Here is a 24,183-nt window from a genome sequence, read left to right as displayed (position 1 = left end):
GTCTAGGTAGGGTACACCTACATCTTAATCTACAGAGGAGATGTAGAGTGAGGGGAACTTGAATTTAATGGTCCCAAGCACTTCTATTCTTGTGAAAATTACCGTGGGACTTTCAGTGGTGATGAAAGGTCAAGACTGAGGGTTTTGTTCTCAGTATCAGTCTTGTCCGTTTTGTCGGGTGCAAAAAGGATGCAATCCAACCACAGCTATCCTGTGGTGAAATTCCCTGGCTGAAGCAGCATCCTAGCTGCCCCAATGCCAGCATAACTGGCCCATGTGTCCACCCTTCCCGTTTTAACTCCAGTAAGAGGATCCAAGGGACCTGAGGGGTTTTTTTTTCCACTTACATTTATTCATACATGATGCCTGATTTAGTGGAGATGATTGAGAGCTGTCAGAAATTACAGCAGTTACTAGACCAATATGATTTTTATGTATCAGCAGGAGGCTGGATTCCTTGAGAGTAAAGGGAACCAATCTCACAGTCCCTTCAGGATTTGTTTGGCGTGGGAGAGAGTATAGCCCTTACATGCTTTTTCCCCTCTCTTCTGTGAAAGTCAAAGCTCCCCAGCAGTGACAGCCACATATCACACAAAGACCTCGATTCATTACGGGCTTTGCAGTAGGGATGCTGCCTGTTGAATCATCGGCGCCACTTTTTGCTGAACGTAGGTTTCCTTTGGATTTCCTCCTCTCAAATGCTGCTGCCACTCAAACTTGTTTTGCTTGTGAAATTTGTCATCATTTCAGCCTGAGGTTGTATGTGGGAAATAAAATGACTTCATTGATTCATGTTTCCATTTTCTTCCCTTTCCATATTTGACAGCAACAAGAACGCATGATGGAATATATTGCATGTAAACCTTTGCTATGTACATTGCACAGATGGAAATGACAACTGAGCTTTGCCTTTCAGACTGAAGCAAAGCCTCCGTTGCTCATAATGGACCTTGACTCTGCAACGTGCAATCAATAGGTTAGCATGGAATATTTTGCGTGCTTCCTTTGACTTTCTAGTGGTATTTTCTCTATCCCAGAGAGGAGAAACCAAAACACTTTCTATTATCTGTATTAATAGTTTTATACCACACTTGTGAGGAGCTCAAGCACTGTTTGTGTTGAAAAGCATTCCAAGACCTCAAAGACTTAAAATCTGACCAGAGGAGAATCAAAGGGCATCAGGGGAAGAAGAAGCACTGAGGCAAACTCTTGTCCCCAATCTCACCCCAAGCCCTTTCCCCAAATCATGTGGCAGAGTCAGGCAGATAAGTCTCATCTTGAATCTCGGGTTGCAGCTTTCTCTTTTGCTGGTAAAAGGCTGTCTTTCAAAGGCTCAAACTGTTTTCAATAGCTTGACTGATAAAGGTGGCAGTGGCTGAATCCTTACCATGCTTTTCCTCTGGGACCCTAAATAGAATTGTTACTCACACCAGTGGTGGATAAAAATTGTTTTTCCACTTTAGCATGAATTATTAAGGCAGGTAAAAGCAGAGACTCTTTGGTGCTTTTTTTCCTCCCGCTTTGGAACATATTCCTTTGAATGATTTTGGGTTTGGAAGGTCAAAGCAACTGTTGGGAAGTTTTAAGATATTTCTCAGTTTTCCTTCATGCTTTGGTCATATGGTTGCTTAGAATTCCTAGTTGACTTGTGCTTTTTCGGTGTGCAAGAGGTTTAAGGGGCTTCACATCTGATACTTTTGCTCTAGGGTTTGCTGAGCACTGTGCATTTGGGTATTGCAGATCCATCAGGAGCAGAAACTGTGGGCTCTGTGCAAAATTGTGCACAGCCAAGTCAGACCTTTAGCCGATATATCTATATGACTTTAAAGCAGTCATTTGTTGCTACTCAAGAATACTTGCTCTACAGAAAGCAGCACATCTGAGGAAAGGGATCATTAATAGTAAATTGATTGATTATTTGTAAACCATCCAGTCCTGAAAGATGCTGAGCCAACTACAGGTGGCCTTGGAAAGTGTGAATCCTTATCCACCCACAGAAGACACTCAGCAACACCAGACCTGTGATCTTGAATAATTAAATGAAATGTCTGCATTTGCTTCTAGGCCATGAAGTTTAACAAAAAGAAAAGGGAAAGGATGGACAGGGGAAAAAAAGGAGAAATGGGTGGGATATGTGTGATTAATATAGATTTAACTTTGCTGTCTGTGATGATGGTATGCAGTGATGAAGTGGATGTGTTCTGTAATTTATTTTCTTCTACTTTAAAGTAGGGGAGCTCTAAAAATGACTAATGAACCTCCTTTCAAGGTTCATATCTATGACCTAATTCATATGTGCAGGAATCTTGTCTTCCCCTTAACTGCAGCAGAAAGTTGAGGGTTGCTTATCCAAAGAGTGTTAGAGGCCAAAGCAGAGACCTTGGACAAGATCCAGCACAAATAGCTGCATTCCACTGAAAACGGGAATCAGATGTACCGTGTACATGACAGTCTAATTGGCAGATGCTATTTACCTTATGTTAATTGCAAGTTGTATTGTAAGTTATGATGTTGATTAAGGCAATTAGAGCAGTTCCATGTAAGATGCTAAGTTGTTAAAAAGAATTGTTCTTATAGATGCATTTTTATCAGGATACCATTGAACTTAGTCTTCTGAGCAAAACCTTGTTAATGTGCATTGTCTGTAACCTCCACTGATGCAAGCTGGAATACATAGGAATAGTTTTCACCTAAGCAACTGGCCTGTTGTACTTTTATACTATGGAAAGATAGCATGGTTTGTATGTTTGCACACTGTATTTTTGTGCTACGTATGTTGCAAGACGTATCATTGAATAGTTATCATGAAACTCTACTGTAATTGCGGAATCACAGAATAGCTGAGATTGCAAGGGACCTCTGGAAATTTTATAGTCCACCCCTTCCCTGCTCAAAACAAATTCATCTAGAGGAGGTTGCCCGTGCTTGTGTCCAGTTGGATTTTGAATGTCTCTAAGGATGGATTTCATGACCTCTCTTTGTTGAACTTCATAAGGTTCCTGTTGGACCATTTCTTCAGCTTGTCAAAATCCCTCTGAATAGGAGCACAACTATCTGGTGTATGAACCACTCCTTCCAGTTTCATATTTTCTGCAAACTTGCGTGGACTTCTCCGTCATCCATGTCATTAATGAAAATGTTACACAGAATTGGTCCCAGTGTTAACCCTGGTGTATACCACCAGTGATTGGCCTCCCACCGGGTTTCATAACACTGATCTCAACCCTCTGGGCCTGACAGTTCTCCCAGTTTTTAATCCATCTTTTTGTTTATGTGGATGTTATATGCTATGAGACAAGTGTCAAAAGCCTTACTAAATTTGAGGCAAAAAACATCCATTGCTTTCCTGATCTCAAAATAATCTAAACCAATTAGACTAATTTGTCCATGCTTGGAGTGTTATGTCATCTTTAAATATAAAGGAGTGTAACTGGGAGTAAAAATTAGGTTACCTAAACCTGATTATTTTCAGTCTTTTTTGGAGGTGATAGACTTTTTTTCAAGAAATTTTCAAAGATACAAGGTGCATAAACCCAATTAAAATTTATGAGGTTTGGGCACTTAACTGTTATTTATGCCTTCAGAAATCTATATTTCATGTCTCCCTAGAAACATGCATGTTGGCTAAGCCAAGTACTTGTCTGTCAGAACTGATTTTAGAGCTTGAGAGCAAGGCAATGGTGGGCTGTGATCTTGAAAAACTTCTTCCAGGGTGATCAAAGCTTCTCCATTAAGACCACTCTAGTACTTTATTTCCAAGTTTATTTTGTAAAGCACTGGTAAGTGATCACTGGAAGTTACAGTCAAGTTACTGGTATGAATGGTGTATCTCATAGATATCTGTGGGAAATAGCATTGCTTGTTAGTCATGGCAACTAACAATCCATTAACATGCTCATTTATGCTTAAGAATATATTCTATTTCATTGTAAACTGTTTATGACTAGAACCCTAACGATTCTTAGTAGCTGCTTTATTAATGTTCAATACTAGCATTGTGTTTTGTTTTCTACTACATTACCCTGCATCCAGAATGAAAGTCTTGACATTGAGAGTTTCTCTGTATATACTCTGGTGAAGTAGATTGGACTTGTTGACTTCAAAGGTCTCTTTCAACCTAGATGGTTCTGTGATTCTATGAATGGTTACCCTGGTTTTAGTCTCATTTAAAATGTCTAATTTCTTCATGCTGCAGTCTGTAGACATAAACAGGGATTCTTCTCTTAGTTTATAGAGGTGAATAGTATAACACATAGAGCACTATACCCCAAGAGGGATGCTAGTATAGGAAGGGAGCTGAAAATCAGTCATCAGACTGTGAAAACAAACCTCTTATGTTAGGTATTTCATAATAGAGGAAAGAATTGGGGAAAGCCGTTGCAAGAAGAGGATCGAAATGGTGTGCTCATCCTGCAGACCAATCCAGCAGGTACAGTGCTGTAGTTCCTTCTTAGTACAGAGTGGTCCCAGTATTTCTTCTTATGGGACACCAGCTGCAGCTATGGCCATGGTTGTTTGTATCAGTAAGGTTGTGCGGTGCTTCAGCTGTACCCGACTGCTCACATTGCTGAAATGATTTCTATTCAAGTAGCCAGGCTGGCCACCTTCACATGGAACATATGAAGGTATCCCAAAGGGAACAGAGCTAATCATCTGATTGCACTAATGAGCGTGGTGGGGAGGTAGCAGAAATCTTACATGACTTTTTCTTTTAGCGTATAGTCTTATTCTCAAAAATGTGCTGAAAACCCTACTGTTGGCACATGCTTGTGGGTACAAGAGTACTTGTCATGTGTCACCACACTTCCTTTATACCACAGTGCTGAGGTCTCCCTTTGCATTTAAATTGGAAAAAAGTTGACTTTTTGTCTATGTTCTACAGCCATGTAGTCACCTAGCACCATGTCATTATAACAAGTTTTTAAGCTGTACCAGCAAACATGAGGAAAAAAGCTCCTTTTTTCTCTCCTTAAAAAAAAAAAACTCAACAAAAAACAGTACTTCACAAAATCTAGTGAACAGTGTGTATTGCTTTGAGAGATTGATTTATATCCATTCTCTCAAAGTGGAAGGAACTCCAAGTAGGGGAAATCGCCGTGTTGAAGGAGAGGCTACTTTGATTTACGTCATCTTCAAAGTGTTCAGACTTCCAGTCACACTCTAAGCTCTCAAACTGAAATAACTATGTCTACCCAGGGATTTGTAAGGGCTTAGCTGCATCTGTTCAGAATTGTACCTCTCATTGAAGTAGTGCAGCTTTTTCTCTTTTTTTTTTTTTTTCTTTTCTGCTCTAGCAAGAAAGTTTACTTATATGGTGTGGTCCATAATTACTTGGCTGTGGACATGTTACCAGAGAGGTGATGTGCAGGGCACCCGAAGAGAGCAAACAGTGCTATGACTGCTATATACAACCAACCAGTCTTTATATTGAGGCAGATATTTGAAAATAGTGACAAACCAATCCACAGAGAAATGTGCACCTCTGAGAATGGAGTAATTTATATGAATGTTTGTTCTAAAACTGGGGGAGCTTGGTTTGTGTTTGGTTGGTCTGCTCATGAGTCTTAGGCCACAGTCATCTCATAGAAGGGCAAATAGTTCAAGAAGACTTGAGATTTCATGTCCGAGTGTAGAGGTACATATTGCATGCCCCCTTGGACTGCATTTCCTCTTTAAAAGAATTAAGAAAGTAGATGAATGGGTACATTTTAAGTTTTGTGTCCTCCTTTCAAGAACGTCAGTGAAGCAAGAATCCTGGCACATAAGTAGAAAATTTTGATTATAGACAATCTTTCAGCTTTCTCATGAATGTTCATCTGAAATATTATTAGATCTGTCTTGAAATAAGCATGTTGCACAGTTTGGGGGCTGATAAATCACGGTCTCTACATTAACTATATAGAGATTTTTAGCCATGTATGATCTTCATAGATGTTTGGTCAATTACTAAGCACAGGTGATCCTACTTGCAGTTGCAATAGGGTGCTAAAGATATTGTTGCTGTATTGTATGCTTAGAACAAGACAGTATTTGGGGCTTGTCTGAAGCTTCCTCTTTTTTCCTTCTTCCTCCCATTATTTTTGATGCTTTGGATGTCATTTATGGATGTATAAAGAGGACCTTCAATCCATGTAAATTGTGTGCTTTGGTTCTGGCTCAAACAAGGAAGTCAACAGCAATGGAATTGCTATTTCTGGAGACGACAGCAGTTTATCATCTTCTGCCACACTTGTCACTGCCCCCTCTCCCTTTTTAGAGCATACCACTGAAAGAATTTGACAGAAACCAGTTTTGTGTTTCTAGGAAATGAAGCATTTGTTTCTTTCAGAGCAAGTTGAGCTTTTTTTTTTTTTTCCTATAAAGAAATCCAAATGGGGGAAAAAAAAAAAGCTGGACCGCTGTTTGACACACTGGGAGACCCCCGTGTAAGGTCTTCATTCACAGAACATGTCTGTGACTGTACAAGTTATTTATTTTCCCTTTGTTACAATTAGACTATTGTAAAATGAGAACAGAAATTACTCCATTCTCCATAGGTTTGTTGTGAGATTGAAAGCTGTGAGGCACTCAGTATTGCAGTGGAAATCACATGAATACCATAGAAACAAAAACTTTACTGCAGTTCAATGTTGACTAAAAGGTATGAGAGACATAATTGTGCTTGGGTATTACAAGAAACCATACAAACCTAGCCAGGGGAAGAGATAATATATTACCTGAAGCCTTCCCTGTGTGGAGTTTCGACCATGTTCTTCTCATGCTTGGATGCAGCTCTTTTGATTTCCCATAGATATGCGGCGGGCAACGTTGTGTATGGAATCAGTGATCACTAAAGCTACTGTCCCACTCTGGCACCCTGGATGGAAAATGCAAAGTAGCCAAACATTAACTGGGAGTCAGTCTGTGCCTAACTGGGCTGACATAGCTGCTGCTGCCTTCACCAGTACTCTGTCAGCTTCGTAGATCAGTGAAAGACTTCCTTCTAATGAGGGTGCTAATCCAGCACCAGTTAGAAAACTTCATAATTACTTATTTGGTTGCCCCCCTCCCCTTCAAATTCAGCCTAGAAACAAGTTATCACTCAAATAGAAGAAGGTGGGAGCATACTATTAGTTTTCACAGTCTTGCTGCCAAGTAATTGAATTTGACATTGTTGCACAGAAGGCTAATTTCTGCAGCATGGAGCTGGCATTCCAGGCATTGCACTGCAATAGCAAGGTCTATGGGAAAAAGTTGAGGAGCACTGTCTGGAGGAATTACGTCGGCCAGCCCAAATTCCAGCTGAGGAATCCCTAGATGATAATTATTTAGAAAGTTTCTGCTCTCTAGTGGGTAGAAGTCAAAATTAGCAAAATATCTGAGATGATAAATGGCTTGGAGGAGAACAATCTAATTGTTTTGACGAAAGCTGTTTTGTAGATCAAACTCAGAGCTACAACACTAGCCATCTAACTTCTCAAACCCTCAATCTTTTTTTTTTTCTTCTTTGATTATCTATTTTTAATCTCCTGTTTCTGGAAAGATAGGTAGAATGAGCTGTGCTGCATGAAATATTTGTTATCATAAGGCTTTTTGTGCAGTCCTCCTGACAGTAAATCAACACAGATTCCTTCTCTGTTGGTGTGTGGGCCTCTTTTCTAGATGCAAAATCAAGCAGCACAGATCATCTGTCTTTTTGGTGTCTGCAGAGGGGACAAGCACCACTGAGGACACTATAAATATAAAAGAATAATGTGATAATGTCTTGAATGTGACATTGTGCAACTACAACAAGCCCCAGCCTTAAGCTGGAAGAGCTATAAGAGTTGCTGTGGTCCTCTAGTGTAATGGACCTAGCTCACACCTACCACTAATCTTGTACCTGCTAACTAGTTCTCAGGTTGGTCTCATTCCCTCTGTGCCAAACCTTCTCCCCATCTTTATCTTCTTTGGTGCTTCTGTGTCACTGCTGCTCTTCCTCTGTTTTTAACATCCTCTTTCCCATTGCTTTAATTTTCCACTTCCCCTTTTTTTCTCAGTGTTATGTGTTTTGGGTGCGTTTTTTATCTAAAACATAGGACAGATTTATTTCTATTGCTAGTCCTGCTGTCAGCTTCTCTCACTCAACCACCAATGGTAATGTTATTTCTAGTCTGCATAAAGTAGACGCAAGTTGTGAAAGGTAGGATGGTCTAATAGGTTTAAAAGCATTAGGACCAGACTTCCTCTCCTCTGACTTGTATCAAACTAAAGTGGTGCTAACTTCATGTCATTGTCATGTGTGACATTCTGAGGGTTTAACCCTCTGCCATTTCAGCTAAAACAGTTGCTCTCTGAACTGGGAGAAATCATAACTTGGCATCCATTGAATGGATGAAGCTAGGCATCATTTCATGTATGAACTACTTCATTCCCAGGTTGTCAACAGGACCAGGAAAGGAAGATGGAGCATATGTAAATGTCGATGTTCTTTGAACTCTGGTTTTGTATATTATGTGGTAGGAGAAATTATTGGAGTGGGAGACTATTGTTTAGTTTTGTATATTTCTACTACTTAAAGATCAATGAAATCCTGAGGCTGACAAGGGGGTTCTGTTTTAAAATAAGAAATACATAAGATTTAAACATCAATCTTCTTGAATTCCACTTATAGACATCAGAATTCATTCACTATGATACTTCACTGTTTATTAGTCTAATATGACCCATATATAAAGGTTGCTTTGGACAAATGGCATCAAGACATAAAATCAATAAACTCTCCCCGAGTGATGTTAACAATGAAAGCCGACAATAGTCAACACCAACTAGTTTCCCATGAGAAACAAAGAAATATCAAAGTGCTGTAAATAGCATTCCATTTTCTGTTTGCCAGATGAAGATGGGACATGTGGATGGTTGTAAATGTTTTGCCCACTTTGGCACATTCTTGCATTTTCAGTGGCCTAGCTTCTTGGTCTGGGATTTAAAAAACAAAATAGTGCTGTTATAAGACATGAGGCTCCCAGGCTTTTAAAACACAGCAGAATCGTTGAGTTATTCTTCACTGATATGACTGCTTTACTGAATAAAAGGCTGATGGCTTTTCTAACTGACTTTATTACAACTCTTTCCCACCAGAGAGGATCTCTTATCTTCCATTTGTATTTTTGAGTTTCACTTTGGTTTCCCTGTCCTCTTCAGTATTTGTGTGACTGTAGGTACCTTGTTGCTATTAATCAGGCAATGGAAAATATTCCCCACCCCCTCCACCCCCCACCCCCAGCTTTTTCTTTGTTTTGGTTTTTAGATTGAGCTGTTGCAGATCTTGAAGAAAAGCAAAAATACTGTGGGAAGGATAGTAGAATCCTCTTTAGTAGTCAGAATTAGGATGTTCCTATTTTGATAGTCAAATAGTCACCCTATCTGGAAAAGGAGGAGTTTAACTTAGAAGCCTCTCTGACTTCTCGGTTTTCATGTAACCCTTAGACCCAAGCAGCAAGTGTCCATCTGAAGATAAAACCTTCCCTCCAATCATGTTTAATTCAATGAAATTCTTTTCTTACATGGAAATCAGTGTAAAACTCGAGGAGGCTGAAGGGTAGTATGTTTAGGTTCTGCCAGTGCCAAGCTATTTTTTCCCCACCCCTCTTATTTTCTAATGCTGAATACAATTTTGTGTTGCCACAAAAGAGAATTAACGTGCATAGAATTAGTTTCAGGTCTGCTTCAATGCTGAATTACCCAGAAAAGTAATTCTCTGTTGTGTACGTTGGTCACTAAGCTGTTGAATTATTTACATTTGGTTGGGATGAGGGATAACATTTGAGTTCCAAAGGCTTTTTAATGGTTGTTTTTTGTGTTTGTTTGTTTTTTTTTTAATATGGTTTGGGCAACAATGACTTGAACTCTCACTAGCTGCAGCAACATTTCTCTGTGAGCCAATGTCCTTGAGACAAAACAAATACATTGCTTTGCCTAATGTGGTTTTCTTTCCTCTTCCAAAAAATATGCAAGGCACAAAGCAAAATGTTTTGCAACCCAGTATCCTTTTTCTCCTGTGCTTACTGTTGCATCACAAATAATATACATTATGCTATTTAGTTTGCTAACCTTGTGTTCTGTGGTCAACCACAATTTTTCTCCGGAGTCAATGGAAGATTCAGATACTAGAGGAATCTGGATATGAGTCAGCAGATACTGACCAGAGCTGGGTGAAAAATTATTTCTGTCTTTAAGTTTTCACAAATTCAGATTCTTTCTGGAAATGCAATGGGATGCATTGAAAGACCTCATGAGGTAGAAAAGCAAGAAAAAGAGACACTTTCAGTCCAATCCATTGGCAAGGTCTCCTTGCAAGATTGAAGGTTTAAATGCCACCCTGTGTAGCTGGGATAGAGGCTGGGTCTTTCTCTTGTGAAAATGTGGGTACATTGATCATCCTGTACTGCGCTGTTCCTGCTCAGGAGTCTTTTTAGAGCTGCTCTGCACTGAATAATTAATTAAGTATTCTGTTCCCTTTATCAATGGACTTTTTAATGCAAACTGGTTTGACTCCAGATAGATGCAAGCAAGTTATGATCCAGAACAGCCCTTAGGCTGGTGACTTGTTGTGCATGATGGTACTTATCTGAGAGGTATATACAAGTATTTTCACTTCACTTGAATTTTTTTTTTCTCACCAGTCAGCTTAATGACTAATCATTAGATAGATCTTTCTTTGATTCAACCGGAACTGATACTTGTACTCAGTTGAAGATAGATAGTTCTATAGAAAATTTCAATTTCATTGATCTGTTTTGAGGGAGGTTTACCCCATTGACTCTTACATGTTTTAGCAGAACAATTGCAACTGCTTCTGGATATGTATTTCATATAACTCATGACCTGAAACATCTTAAAATGTAAATAACTAGTAAAGCAAATGGGGAGAGACAAAGTAATAGTTGATTAAGCAAGATAAGGTTTTGAAATGAGATGTGGAAACAGCGTGGAGAAATAATTGCGATAAGGCTGGTCTGTGGCTAAGACTTCAGTAGCAGAAAGCTTCTCTGAGGTCAGGCGTAATAAAAGTACACGAGAAATGTGAAAGACAAAAGAAAAACACAGGGAAGAGACGTTAATGAGGTAGTCAGCTTTTAAAAGTAGAATCATAGAATGGTTTGGGTTGGAAGGGACCTTAAAGATCATCTAGTTCCAACCCCGCTGCCATGGACAGGGACACCTCCACTAGACCTGGTTGCTCAATCCTAATATCTAATCTAAATCCCCCTTCTTTCAGTTTAAAACCATTACCCCTCATGCTATCGCTATACTCCCTGATAAAGAGTCCCTCCCCATCTCTCCTGTAGGCCCCCTTTAGGTACTGGAAGGGGCTATAAGGTTTCCTCAGAGCCTTTTCTTGTCCAGGCTGAACAGCCCCAATTCTCTCACCCTGTCTCCAGCACTCTGGAGAGGTGCTCCAGCCTTCTGATCATCTTCATGGCCCTCCTCTGGACTCATTCCAACAGGTCCAGGTCCTTCTTATGTTGGGGCATCTAGAGCTGGATGCAGTACTCCAGGTGGTGTCTCACGAGAGCAGAGTAAAGGGGCAGAATCACCTCTCTCGACCTGCTGGCCACACTTCTTTTGATGCAGCCCAGGATGTGGTTGGCTTTCTGGGCTGTGAGCGCACATTGCTGCCTTATGTTGAGCTTCTCATCCACCATACACCACCAAGTCCTTCTCCCCCTAGCTGCTCTCAATCTATTCTCCGTCCAACCTGTATTTGTGCCTGGGATTTCCCTGACCCAGATGCAGGACCTTGCACTTGGCTTTGTTGAACTTCATAAGGTTCACACGGGCCCACTTCTCTAGCCTGTCCAGGTCCCTCTGGATGGCATCCCCTTCCTCCAGCGAGTCAACTGTGCCACACAGCTTGGTGTCATCAGCAAACTTGCTGAGGGTGCACTCTATCCCACTGTCCATGTCTCCAACAAAGATGTTAAACAGCACTGGTCCCTGTACTGACCCCTAAGGAACGCCACATGCCACTCATCACTGGTCTCCACTTGGACATTGAGCCATTGACAGTAACCCTTTGAGTGCAGCTATCTAGCCAGTTCCTTATCCATCGAGTGGTCAATCCATCAAATCCATGCCTTTCCAATTTAGAGACCAGGATGTCATGCAGGACTGTGTCAAAAGTAGTTAACCTTAAAGTTCTTGGAATGTATGAAAAGCCTGAACTGAGTCTTTGGATTCTTTGGTTTTTCTCTGCTAGTGACTTCACACTCCTGTTTGTGAAAGTGAGGACTGCAAAGAAACAGTGTAAGACCTTTAGTAGTAAAATTGGTAAAGAATAGGGCAAACCCCTATCCAGGCATGAATAAAAGCTGCTTTATTATTCGATTGAAGAGAAGCAAGGCTGAACTTGGAAGGATTAATGTGGGACTGCTGAAACCTTCATTAAAAGGGCTGTCCAAAGAAGACCTTTATCATTTACACACATGCAGTCTCAGCCAGTGCAGTCATGCATACTTGTACAGCTAGCAAGGAAGTCAGCAGTGAAGATGAAATAATTAACAAAATTAAAATTATAGTCTCTGACTGCGTTTAATAAAGGGGGCATTCATGTGAGAAAGAGAATGCCTTAAAAATAGGTGGCTCTGTGTGGTGCTGCATACTGACATAAATTTTATGACTATGTTTTTTTTCTGCAAAATCTATAAATACTTTTCTTTTGGGGGGAAGGAGGGGCAGAAGAGTGGAGAGAGGTTAGGAGGGAAATGAGAATGAAGTAAAACAAAATTCCTTTTTTTTTTTTTTTTTTAAAATGGAATGCTAACCAATCCCTTGGCAACAAAGACCATGTTTATTTTTAATTAAAAAATAACATAGCTGGGTTGACTTCAGTTTTCCCAGCTGCTATTCTTCCATCACAACAGCTCTCTGGCCTCTTTTCCCTTGCTGATTTCTTTCATCATTTGCACTTAGCTTGTATGTGTTACATAGATTTTATGTAATATTTCCTATCATTGAAAGCAAGGCTAACAGTCTAAACAAGTAGCTGGGGCTCAGTCATCTAGATTCTCATCTACAGTACCTGAACATGCCCTTCGTTTTTGGAAAGTAATAGGTGTGACCAGGATAACGTTTTAATGTGCGCATTCCTTGCTCTTCATATGGCTGCCAAACGAGGAAAGATTTAAACTGCATATTGAATTTATGAGTTGTAGTTCATTAAAATAAATGGAGTGGGTTTGGCAAAGCTCAGGTATCACTGAGCACACGGGTACTGTTTGAAGGCTGACAAGCAGCCTTGGTGGTTTTTCTCTAGATGATCAATTGCAAACTGCCAGTTTTTGTGTTTGCACATTAGGTGAAAAGTTAGAAAATAGACGTGCTTCCCATGCCTTCTCCAGCAATTTCATTTCCTCCATTGGTGGGGCAGAACAGGAAGAAGTAAGGGTGATGATCCATTTCTCAGCACGTCACGACAGAGCTGACTACTTATATAGTGGAGAAGATGGTGTCCATCTGTGAAAATCAATCTGATTTCATTTCGTGAGTGGACTGGAAGTTTCTGTGTGGATATTTAGAGGCTCTTGAGTATTCAGGAATACCTGGTACTTTCTGCAGGCATTTTAAAGCTAATTATGGTAAATTATTCATTTTCATTTTCACTATTCATGAAAAAATTCAAAAAAATTGAAATAGTAATGTTGTAGCCTTAAAGGTTCTCATACCAGCCATCCATACTGCCAGTAGCAGTGGGAGCTGACAGCATCAAAGCTACAGCTATTCCCAGACAGAAATGTCATAGACAGAACAAAAGGAGTGGTTTCTTGGGTCACTGGAACCAGACCATGGAAGAAGATATAACTATATGTATTAATCTTGGACAGTCTTTGCAATCCATGATTTGCAAGCTTTCCGTGTATAACGTAGCCACTTTAAAAAACAGTTATTTGCACTGGTTATTCCTGAAGAAGTGGCAGCAATCTGGTGTGCTGTGATGTTTATCCTCTGTGGAAGTTTAGCTCTGCTCCTCTTGCCTCAGTTAGAAGCCAGAAAGGCAAGGGCAAAGTTCTTAAGAAATGACTCAAGACTTGTCATTGATTTCTGATTTCTGCCTCATGGTATTTGCAAATATTTTCCCTGATCCAAAGTGTCCATGGTAGGACTGAACACATATATTAGGGAAAGATGCTTGCCATATTAACCTTTCATAGGTGATAAAGTTTACTGTCATGATGAACTATGGGATCACGACAAGAAACTGAGAGGTAACATACATCAGGAGGCCAGCATTAAGGGTTAGGACAAGTCGGGCAATAGGATCTGGGGCAACAAATTGGTTAAAGTCTGGTGTAGAAAGAATGTCAGCAGAAGCAAGAAACGAAGAAGCTGGAGAACGGTACATTGGGGGAGGCACAATGGATATGAAAGCAGGAGAAGAGCAGGGAAAGTATGGGGCGAGAAAGTGAAGATATGATGCAAATGAGAGGCTTGAAAATTGCTGGAAAGAAATTGCTCTGAATTATTGTTATCCTGTCTGAGGAAGGTGATTGAGAGTGATAGAGTATCATCTTTTTTAGTTCTTTTCTTCTTCCATATCACAGTTTCTGGGAGATTGTTCGGCAAACTGGTGGGTGCTTCCTGTGTGAATGCGGATGTTGTGGTCCTTCCCTTGTTTTTGCAATGGAGCAGCATTGGCTTATTTCTGGTTTCTTGTTTTGACATGTAATGCTTTACCCCTTCTAAAAAGATGATTTACTTACATTAGTACTAAAAGATTTGACAATAATCAAATAAAATGTGATGCTAGTAGTCAATTTAATAATTTGTCCCAATGATTATTATAAGACATTAGAGCAGTGAAATTGTGTTTTAGGCTGTCACTAGGAGAATACGAAAAGATTATCATACTAGGAAGGTGCTATGAATTGGAATACTAAAAGAAAATGGTATTTTGTACAATCCTGAAATAAATCCCGAAGCAAAGGATGTGGAACCAAATGTTCTCCTCCACGAAGTTTAGGAACATTCATTCTTAGAGTTTCATTTTGTCCCATTATAGAAACCTTCCCCAAGGACTAACCTAGAAAACATGAATCAAACATTCTGCACCCAGGGGAGGGTGTTCTCCAGGGACTTTCTGCTGTCCCATCTTCATGGAACAACCCATGTGAAGGGAAGCCACGGACGAGTTTCACATGAACCTTCCCTGCTGAGGGAATGCCTTCATTTGAACAAAGCTCTTTTCGAAACTGCTTTATTTTTATGGGAGCTGTGAGCTCCAGGATCCATAAATAGTAACTTTTAGTGCTGGCACTAATCCTGTCAATCAGAATTCTTCTCAGAAACACCATTAATTAAACTTCCCTGAAAAGGATCCAGCTCGCAAAATTTTCCCTGCAGCTCTCTCTCTCCTGACACCCACCCCAGCAGTGTGTTTATGTTCAATAACTGAAGAAGACACAAGAGAGGAGAAAATCAGAGCTTTCACAAGAGACCTTTTTGTTATTACAGACTTATTTTAGCTACCCTACTCTGCTCGTTTTGAACAAATTCTTTCATTTGCCGTGTTGAATGATGCTAGCAGCTGTCAAAATATGTTTTAAAGCAGCCAGTTTCCATTTGCTGTCAGTTGCAAGTGACTATTTTCTGAATTATTATGCAGTATTCTTTATGGATTATTAATAATTTGGATTAGAGCTCTAAGATTTCAGTAATCCTTTTCTGAGAGGGACAAAAGAATTTGCAAAGAATTTGGGACTTCTTGTTAGCAGTAAATGGTTCTGTAGCAGACATGCCTATATCCACTGTCAGTGATGTAGGGGAGCTTATGTTCAGTCTCCAGGTCATCAAAAAGGGATACGGTAAGCTTTGGTTTTTAAATTTTAAATTTTTTTGTTCTTTCAGATCATAATTTGAAAGGGGAAAACCCTCCTTAAATTGTCTCTTCCTTGCTGTGCGTGTTGCTGCTCTATTAGGGAGACAGGTTTAGATGAGGACAAATGGCTATTCTGGAACAGGCTTGGCCTGTTCTTGCTGCCACTGATGTCCGTGTGAAAACAGCAGACCCCGAAGAACACAAGCCTCTGTTTATTCCTGTGGGCAGTAACTGCTGATCAAAGCAGGAAGAGACGAGGAGTCTGGTTTTCTGCTAATGTGAATGCCACTGCTGTGTGGTTAGCAAATGGTTTCTGCTTAGTAGCATGAATGTGGCCAAAGAAGGAAGCAAGTGCTATATTTGCATGGCCAAGGATGATGTTCCAGCCCACATCTTCTCGGATGCACGCACACTTTGCTAATCTGGTAACCTTTACTTTCAAGAATAACCATGCAGAGGTCTTGCAATCTACTTCCACTCGATACGACCTGCATCAAGTCCTCCTTCTGGTTGTGTTTAACTTCAGGAAGTAGTTCTCTCTCTTTTCTGTCTCATGCTGAGAGGTACAGAATGAAAGCCTTTGTGCAGGGCAGTCATTGCATCCAAAAGATGTTCCCTTCTATTGAGGGAATATCCATTGTATGTGAGAGGAATGACTTTTCTTCAAAGTATTAGGGTGCTCTACTGTTGAGAGTCAGTGTAAGGATAATTGATATTTTAAGATGGTGGGGAAGAAATATGTAATTTTCTGAAACATATCTATATATTTATATAGGTAAAGCACCTATCACCATATTGATAAACATGTTTTGGAACCACTCTGATGTGAAACAGCTTCAGATGAGTTGTGGTTTATTAGCAGCTTGGCTGAGGGGAAGATACAGATCTTTCTTCTTCACAAACTTTCTCCCTTAATGTGTATGGCTGTCTGGCATTATTTTAAAGACTAATCATGATTACAAGCTCTGATTCAAATTTGTAATGAAGAACACCCATTGAGCAGCTTAGTACATGGGATGGGGTGTGTTCAGAGTGCCTCAGAGTCCTGTTCTGGAGAGCCATTCTGCGTACTGCTATGTCCATGGCACTGGGAGTGGATTGAAAGTGAGGTCCAGTGGGCCACCAAGAACTTAAGCAGTAACGGGTGGGTGGATGTTGAAGAAGGTTTTCTTTCCTCCCTACTCTTCAGATCTCCAATATATTCTGCAGCTGATCTGGAAGAGACACTGCTGATTTTCCTCTTCCTGACTCTTTAACTCATGAGGAACATATCTGGACAATCAGGACTATCAGTCCTGTATGTAAAGCAACCTGTGTGATTCAACTAGAAAATACCATGAGGTGGGAAACTTTTTCCTACAACTCACATTCTCCCTATGAATCTATACTTATTGATACTTTTCTGCATCACTGAAACCCTCTTCCAATGAGACCACAGGAAGATGAAGCTATAATGGTCTGAGTGCTTCATAACATTTGAAAACTAAAAATGTATGTATGTACACGTATAGACATATATACATGTAACTATATACATGTAGCTACATGTTTGAAAGATGAAAATATTTCCTTAAGACCTGTGGGCTCTGCCTTAATGGCCATTCTTTGGCTGAGATTAAGATGGCACTTGAACTCTAAACCCTTTCTTTAATAATATATGAACAAATATAACATAATATTAAGTTTGTTGAGAGTAGCTATTAGGTCAGAAATTTCTAACGTGTAGCTTCATCCCTCTTGTACTTGGAAAATAAACTCTTTGGGAGTAAGAACTACGTTTTTGTCCTGCTGTTTGTATAGCACTCAGAAAGCTGGAGCTTGATGATACTACTGCAGTCCTAATACTTACAGTCCTAACACCGACAGAAAAATTGATAACTAGGAGGTGACTGCAGCCCTCTGAGAAGTAGAGCTCAGGTACAGCAAACTGTCAGCAAACCGTTCAGCAGAGGACATAAGCACATGTGTACTTAAACTGAAGTCATTGGGATTTGACTATGTTTTTTAAATTAAACTCTAACTTAAGTGTATTGTTGCATGAGAGTTAATGGATGTTTTGTACTGATAAGCTGCTTGTAAGTGGTTAGGTAAGCAATTCGTAGGAGACAACCTACCTCCCCTTTCTAGGTCATCCTAGAAAAATTCCTTGGGTGCCTGTTTAGATAGTAATGGACGAGTTTGAGGCTTCCTGTTCCCCTCTTCTGTTGGCAACACTTGTTTGCTAAACACTGTAATGAAAAGCCTTCTTTGTGCACATAGCGCATCTGAGGAAAAGTTGAAAAGTTTTATTTAAGTGCTCCGTCTATAATGGCTTTGTAAGTAAATAAACTTCATGGCAATCCTGACATGAAAAGGAGAAAAGGACATCTGGGTGAAATGGGCAAAGAAATAAATACTTCACCTAGGCCATTTTGTTAAAAGGTAGTTTCCTGCTCTCATTTTCACAACTTGAGGGAAAAAAAATAATTTGCACAAGAGCCAATACTGAAATCTATGGAAAGAATTTCCTAGCTGTAACTGGAATGAGATTCAAGTTTAAAAGCCTCTCTATGGCTATCATATGGTGTGATGCCGTGACTATGGGAGTAGGGAGAGATGATGACAAAAAAGACAGAGCTAGACTCTTCTCAATAGTACCCAGTGAAGGGACATGAGGAAAGGGACACAAATTGAAAGATAGAAACTTACATTTAAACATAGGGAAAAACTTGATTACTGTAAGTGGGCAACACTGGAACAGGTTTCCCAGGGAGGCTGCAAAGTCTCCATCCTTGCAGATACTCAAACCCCAACTGGACATGATCCTGGGCAGCCTGCTTCAAGCAGGGAATTGGACTAGATGATCTCCAGAGGTGCTTTGCAACTGGAACCTTTCTGTGATTCTGTGCAATGATTTGCTATTTTCAAAGATTAGAGGAGGAATCCTTCTTTTATCTAATAGATTATGAATTCAGAACCCAGTAGATAGACTGCATTACTTCCTTTGTCCAAAGAACTGTAAAGTCCAACTATTCTGTACAGTGCTCCCACTTTCTCATACTGATGTTATTCCGCTTTCCTAAATGGTTAAATATGTAATTGGGAAATTGGGACTGAAACCCAGGTGTGCTATTTCCAAAACAGCTTCTTAACCACCTTGCTGTTGAGTAATTTGGGATTGCTCCATTATATGTGATGCAACAAGGAATACTTCCTATGTGCATACCACACCTAACAGAGCATTAGGTGAGTGAGCATTCAGCTGGGAAGTGGCATAGTTGAGACCTAGTGTCAGTCTGAAGGTTTAATTACTTGTCCAAAGTGAACTATACCTTCACATAGCACGTAATTAAGTTGTGGGACTTTCTGTTATGGGATTTTGCTAAATGTTGGCAGCTACTGGTAATAATAATGGAAAAAAGCTGCCATGGAGATCAGTAAATACACAGATTCCACCTTTGATTCAGGCATTCTAGAAGTCACAAGCTGTTGTATGCTGGAAGAGTATATGTGGGAAGCAGCATTGTATGCTTTCCCTGTTCTCATGTTCTACCCTAAACATCTGATATTGTCCATTATCAGAGACAGGATATGGAGCTAGCTGAACTTTTAACGTGTTATAGTTCCTCTTACATTCCTAGCACCAGCACTGGGAGGAAAGGATGTGGAAGAACATCCTAGTGCTAGAGTGTGCTTTGAGAAGGGTAAAATCCCTGCAGGAAGAGATGAGATCTCAATCCTATCATAGTCCTAGCTGTTGAACTATTGGATAAAATGGAATACCTGCAGCGTGTAGTTTTGGTAACTGGGCTCTGTAACTTCATTTCCATTCAAAGCTACCAGGTATAATGAAACCAAATTCATTAACAGAGTAGAGGGGAGTGAAGCTATACTTTTTTTGTGTGTGTGTGTGCATATTCTTTAACTCAAAAAAACACATTTAAATGTCACAGGTCAACTTCTGAATTACCTTAGATATAGCTTCTGTAATCAAGTTAATAACAACTTCCTAATTTCTTAAGCCACAAAGTACTTCTTATGATTAAAGCATTTTCAAGAACTTCCAATAAAAGCACTTGTGTTACTAAAATTGCATTTAATGGGTACAGACCTACGTTAGCTGAGAATCTAGTACCTATGTTAGCTGGGAATCGTGTTCCACTGTGTGCTTGAATGTGCAGTGCTGGGTGTGTGCCTAGGTCTGCAATGATGTTAATGCCATTGTGTGAATGAGAGCAGAACATGAGCCCAATGTTTATGGTCAGGGGAATTTGAAGGACTGAAGAATCAGTAAAAATTGTGCCAATTTTACCACTGAGGATTGCAGCCCAAAATGTATCCAAACCCTAGTGATGTTTCTTGGATTGGAGGGTTTAGATTTACAAAGTCTGATTTTCGACCTGGACCTGAACTTCCTTCATGCTTAAGTTATATGGAAATTTCCTGTTTTGTTAAATTGTTCTTAGTCCTTCATAGTCAGATCACAATGGAATTGTGGTGTGATACAGATTCTTTTGGATAGCAAATAGTGAGAGAGCATATTTCAGTCATTTTATTGATATTACAAGTTATGTTGAGCTCAATTCAGAAAAATGTTGCTTTAGGACAGAGCAAATACAGGGAGAATAGCAGAAAAGGGCTCAAGGACTTTCTGAATGTGGAAAAGAAAAGGAAAATCTTTTGGGTATTGTCTTCATTTAAAAAAAATAATCTTGAAGAGATTGAAAGAGAGCAAACCATCTGAAGTAGAAAAAGGCATTTAGACCCAGGATCTTCCTAATGCATGGTCTGAATGTCATGAAGTTATACCTGCTGAGAGTCAGGTGGGGCACACTAAAGAACAGAAATGGGCAAAGTCAGCTTTTCAGGTTTGAATGAATTCAGTGACCTGGCAGGACTTCCATGCTATTCATGAGTTAGAGCTCTATGTACCGATGGAGCCCAGTCTGCTCTTGCTGTAAGCAGCAGTAACCAGTGAAATGGTGGTGACACTGAAGTTCTTGGTTGCCCTTTTCAGACCTTGATGATTTGGGATGTCCTCTTATATTGCCCTTTTCTGCTATGAAATATGTTCATAGTAACACTGGGCATCAAAAGGAGATTCAGTTTTCTTATGAATCTAATGCTGAAACTTCTAATGGAATGAAGAAGAATTTTGGCTTTGACCACCCCAAAGTTTCAACAGTGTAAATCACAGGTGTCTATAAAACCCAGATACCATTCTGTAAACCCATTTTTCAAATTGCTGAATAGTCATTTGCATCAAGAGTCCTCAGAAGTACTGGAGTTTCAGTGAATAACCAGAAATCAATACAAGTAAAGGCCCCACACTCTGATCTGAAATTACTGAAAATAGGCCTCACTGATTTTTAAATGATCCTCTGTTGCTACCGGGATGTTCTGTATGAAGGTCCTTGAGTCGAAAGAGAATGGACAGTGCAAGGGTCTCTGAAGAAAGCTGACAGTTTTTATTTTTAGTCTGTGGGTCAGTATACTACCAAGTAGTAGCTGCATGCAGAGGGAACCTTCAGGAAAAAAATACCCCCTTTCAATGAAGCTCGTTCTTACTGTATTTTCTGGTATCCATTATGAGTTTCTACTAGATCACCCACAAATTGTTGTATTGTCCTTGTATAAGGGTGGCAGCTCATTTCTTCTGCTCTCTGAATTGACATCTACAGAACTGCTGTCATGCCAGGTCAGAGCAAGGGGCCATCTATGTTAGTATCTTTTCTCTGAGACAGTCGCTTACAGTAAAGCGAAAGAAAGCAGATGGATGTGGAATGCCTCCTCCTTTTATGTGCTCTCTCTCTCCCAGAGTCTGGTAATCTTTACTTTGGGACTTTCTAACCTAGAGATCCCATCCAGATTATCGTATCTCATAGCTGATGAAACTATCCTATTTTTCACTGTGGGGTTTTTTTTTTTTAATTAAGTTATTATTTTAAATTTTTGTTCCTTCTTGAATCATAGTTCTTGTACGACAATAAACAACATCAACTGTTTAAAAACCATTCGGGACCTTTCTCATATCCTGCCTCAATCATCTCTCCTTTTCAAATGGAAGAGCCATACTCTAGATAGCCTCTAAGATGGGAACTGTGCCATAGCTCTGATATTATCGGTATCCCTTCCTGGGGCTCTTCTTGAGAAAAGGTAACTAGAACTTTATGCAAAACTGGAAACATAGATATACCATATATTTATATGATAGAGATTTCTACACAGAGATTTCTAGATAGAACCTAGATTTTTCCCTTAATGATTCTTAACTTGCCTTTTGACAACTTCTGGTTAGTCTTTTCTAAGTGGTATTGGCTCATTTAGAGTTGTCACTGTGTGTATACAGATATAAGGATTTTTCTCTGGTACCTTGTCTTATGACCACTGAATTCAGTTTGCCTGTAGAAATTAATTACAAAGAACTGGGGAAAGAGTTAATAGTATTGCCTTTAGATTTTATTATAATGAATAGTTTTGTATCACCTACAGACTTTGTTTTCTCACTGTTCATCTGCTTTTGCAGGGTGCTTTTATGAATATGTTGAATACTACAGATCTCAGTATAGATCTTTAGGGAAGGAGGCTGGAAACCTTGCTCTGTTGTGAAAACTCACTGCTGGTCTGATGCTTTGCTTTGTCTCTTACTAATCATGAGAGAATGTTCAGCTTAGCCTATATCAACTTCACTTCGTAAAGGCGTTTTAGTGAGTGACTTTGAGAGATTTTGGGAAATCAAAGTCTGCTTTGTAAAACATTAATTTATAGAGCTGTTGATAGTGGGTTTTGTCGATCTCTTGCAAAATTTTTCTGTTTTACTCCATACTTTAAAAAACTTTTATAGAGATCATGTTAAAGAAGACTTTACCAGAGAAAAATGAAGAGTGTGCAATAATTATGCCATTGCCAAACCATGTTCCTTATTTTTATTTCTCTACAGTGATCAACTCTATTTTCTGGAGTCATTTTGAATTCAGCAGCAGCTGATTTGTTACTGAAAACCTCAGAATATTTCCTCTGCTTGCCTTCCTGTGAGTATGATCAAAGTAGTTACCTCAGATTTCCTTCTGTGTGGTATTCAGAGGGGTTTTGTGTAATTTTTTTTTTTTTTTTTTGCGGGTGTGCTTGCTTGCGTCTTTTGGGCTGTTTCAAATCCCTCTGAAAATCAGTGCACAGCCCTGCAGTTAGACCATTGACTCCCACTCCTCTTGGACCATTGTCACCAGAGATTACTTTCTTCAGAACTGGTAGTAGAAATAAAGGATTTTATGTTGAATTTTATCTTCAAATCAAAATAATTGAATTTACAGTAAAAATTTTGTGGGTGTATGATCACTCTTTTAATAGCTATATTTATTTCTCCACGGGGTTTCAGCAAGTTTTTTGCTTGCAATGGGAATCTTAGATCATATTTACTTGTGTTAAGATCATGCACTGGTGGTGTTACTGTCCTGTTGTGTCTTCTGTTCTTTTTAGAGCAAGCAGGCTCTGAGGAGTCCGTGAGAGTTCAAGACAATGTTTACTGACTATTTACAATGTGTAAGACTTAAACATTTTTACAAACATTGTACTTTCACTGCCAGAACAAGTGAGTGCTCACAAACCATTTAAAGGAAGTGTTTATAATGTGTATAAATTTCAGCCCCTCAATATATGGAAATTCCTGACTGGAGACAAAGCGAGGACTGGCTCTAAGTTCAAATGATGCCTATGACGGCAGATTGATGGGGTCAGAAATACTGCATTGGGGTCAAGGCAACTCCCTTAGATACCATCATCTTCATTTAATTCAGGGTACAGTGAGATGCTTATTCTTACTGATGAGTGACCATGTTCTTTGGACCTACTCTGTATCTCTGCTCCATTCCCCCTCTTTTTGGCAAGAGCAGTATGGGGGAGACGAGAGAGACATAGCAGCAGGCTGAACACTGCTTGCATTGCCTTTCATCTCTGACACCCTTCTTCCCAAATCAGGAATGCTGGCTCTGAGCCCATTTTAGCTGATTTTGTCATCATCCTTGGGGAAGAAAATTTAACTTTGCCTATGCTTCTCAGAAGGTTTGTGCAAGTGCTGAATGGGCTGATAATTGTTGCAGGCTGTTCTCTGCCCTGGCTGCCATTTCAGAGTTCTGCACTACTGTCAAGCCTTTGTGTGGGGAGTATTTAGGACTTAAGCCAGATACAATCTGGGATTTCCAGTTTGTAGGAAATTTTGATATTTCAAAATTAGGATTTCTTTCCTCTTCAGAACTTTCCTAAATGTTCTGAAATTTCCCATGACACATTTCTTCCAGTGAGATCACTGACTTTAAGTTCCCATGTGCTTCCTTGGGTGATGCATTTATGAGGTACCTAAATTCCTTAAAAAT

The 24,183-nt window shown here is 39.7% G+C and overlaps 1 protein-coding gene across 3 annotated transcripts in view; it reads left to right on the top strand.

The window, feature by feature from the left end:
• CALD1 (caldesmon 1) overlaps positions 1–24,183 on the top strand; it is a 200,784-nt gene that overhangs the window by 58,107 nt on the left and 118,494 nt on the right. For all 3 annotated transcript variants that reach the window (XM_074144465.1, XM_074144467.1, XM_074144466.1), the window contains exon 3: positions 22,755–22,845. The gene's annotated coding sequence lies outside the window, so the exon portion shown is untranslated. The remainder of the gene's footprint in view (positions 1–22,754; positions 22,846–24,183) is intronic.

Source organism: Numenius arquata, chromosome 2 (genome assembly GCF_964106895.1).
Source record: "Numenius arquata chromosome 2, bNumArq3.hap1.1, whole genome shotgun sequence".
Taxonomy (NCBI): domain Eukaryota; kingdom Metazoa; phylum Chordata; class Aves; order Charadriiformes; family Scolopacidae; genus Numenius; species Numenius arquata.
The sequence above is the reverse complement of the archived record's forward strand: the minus strand, read 5'-3'. Positions and strand labels throughout refer to the sequence as shown.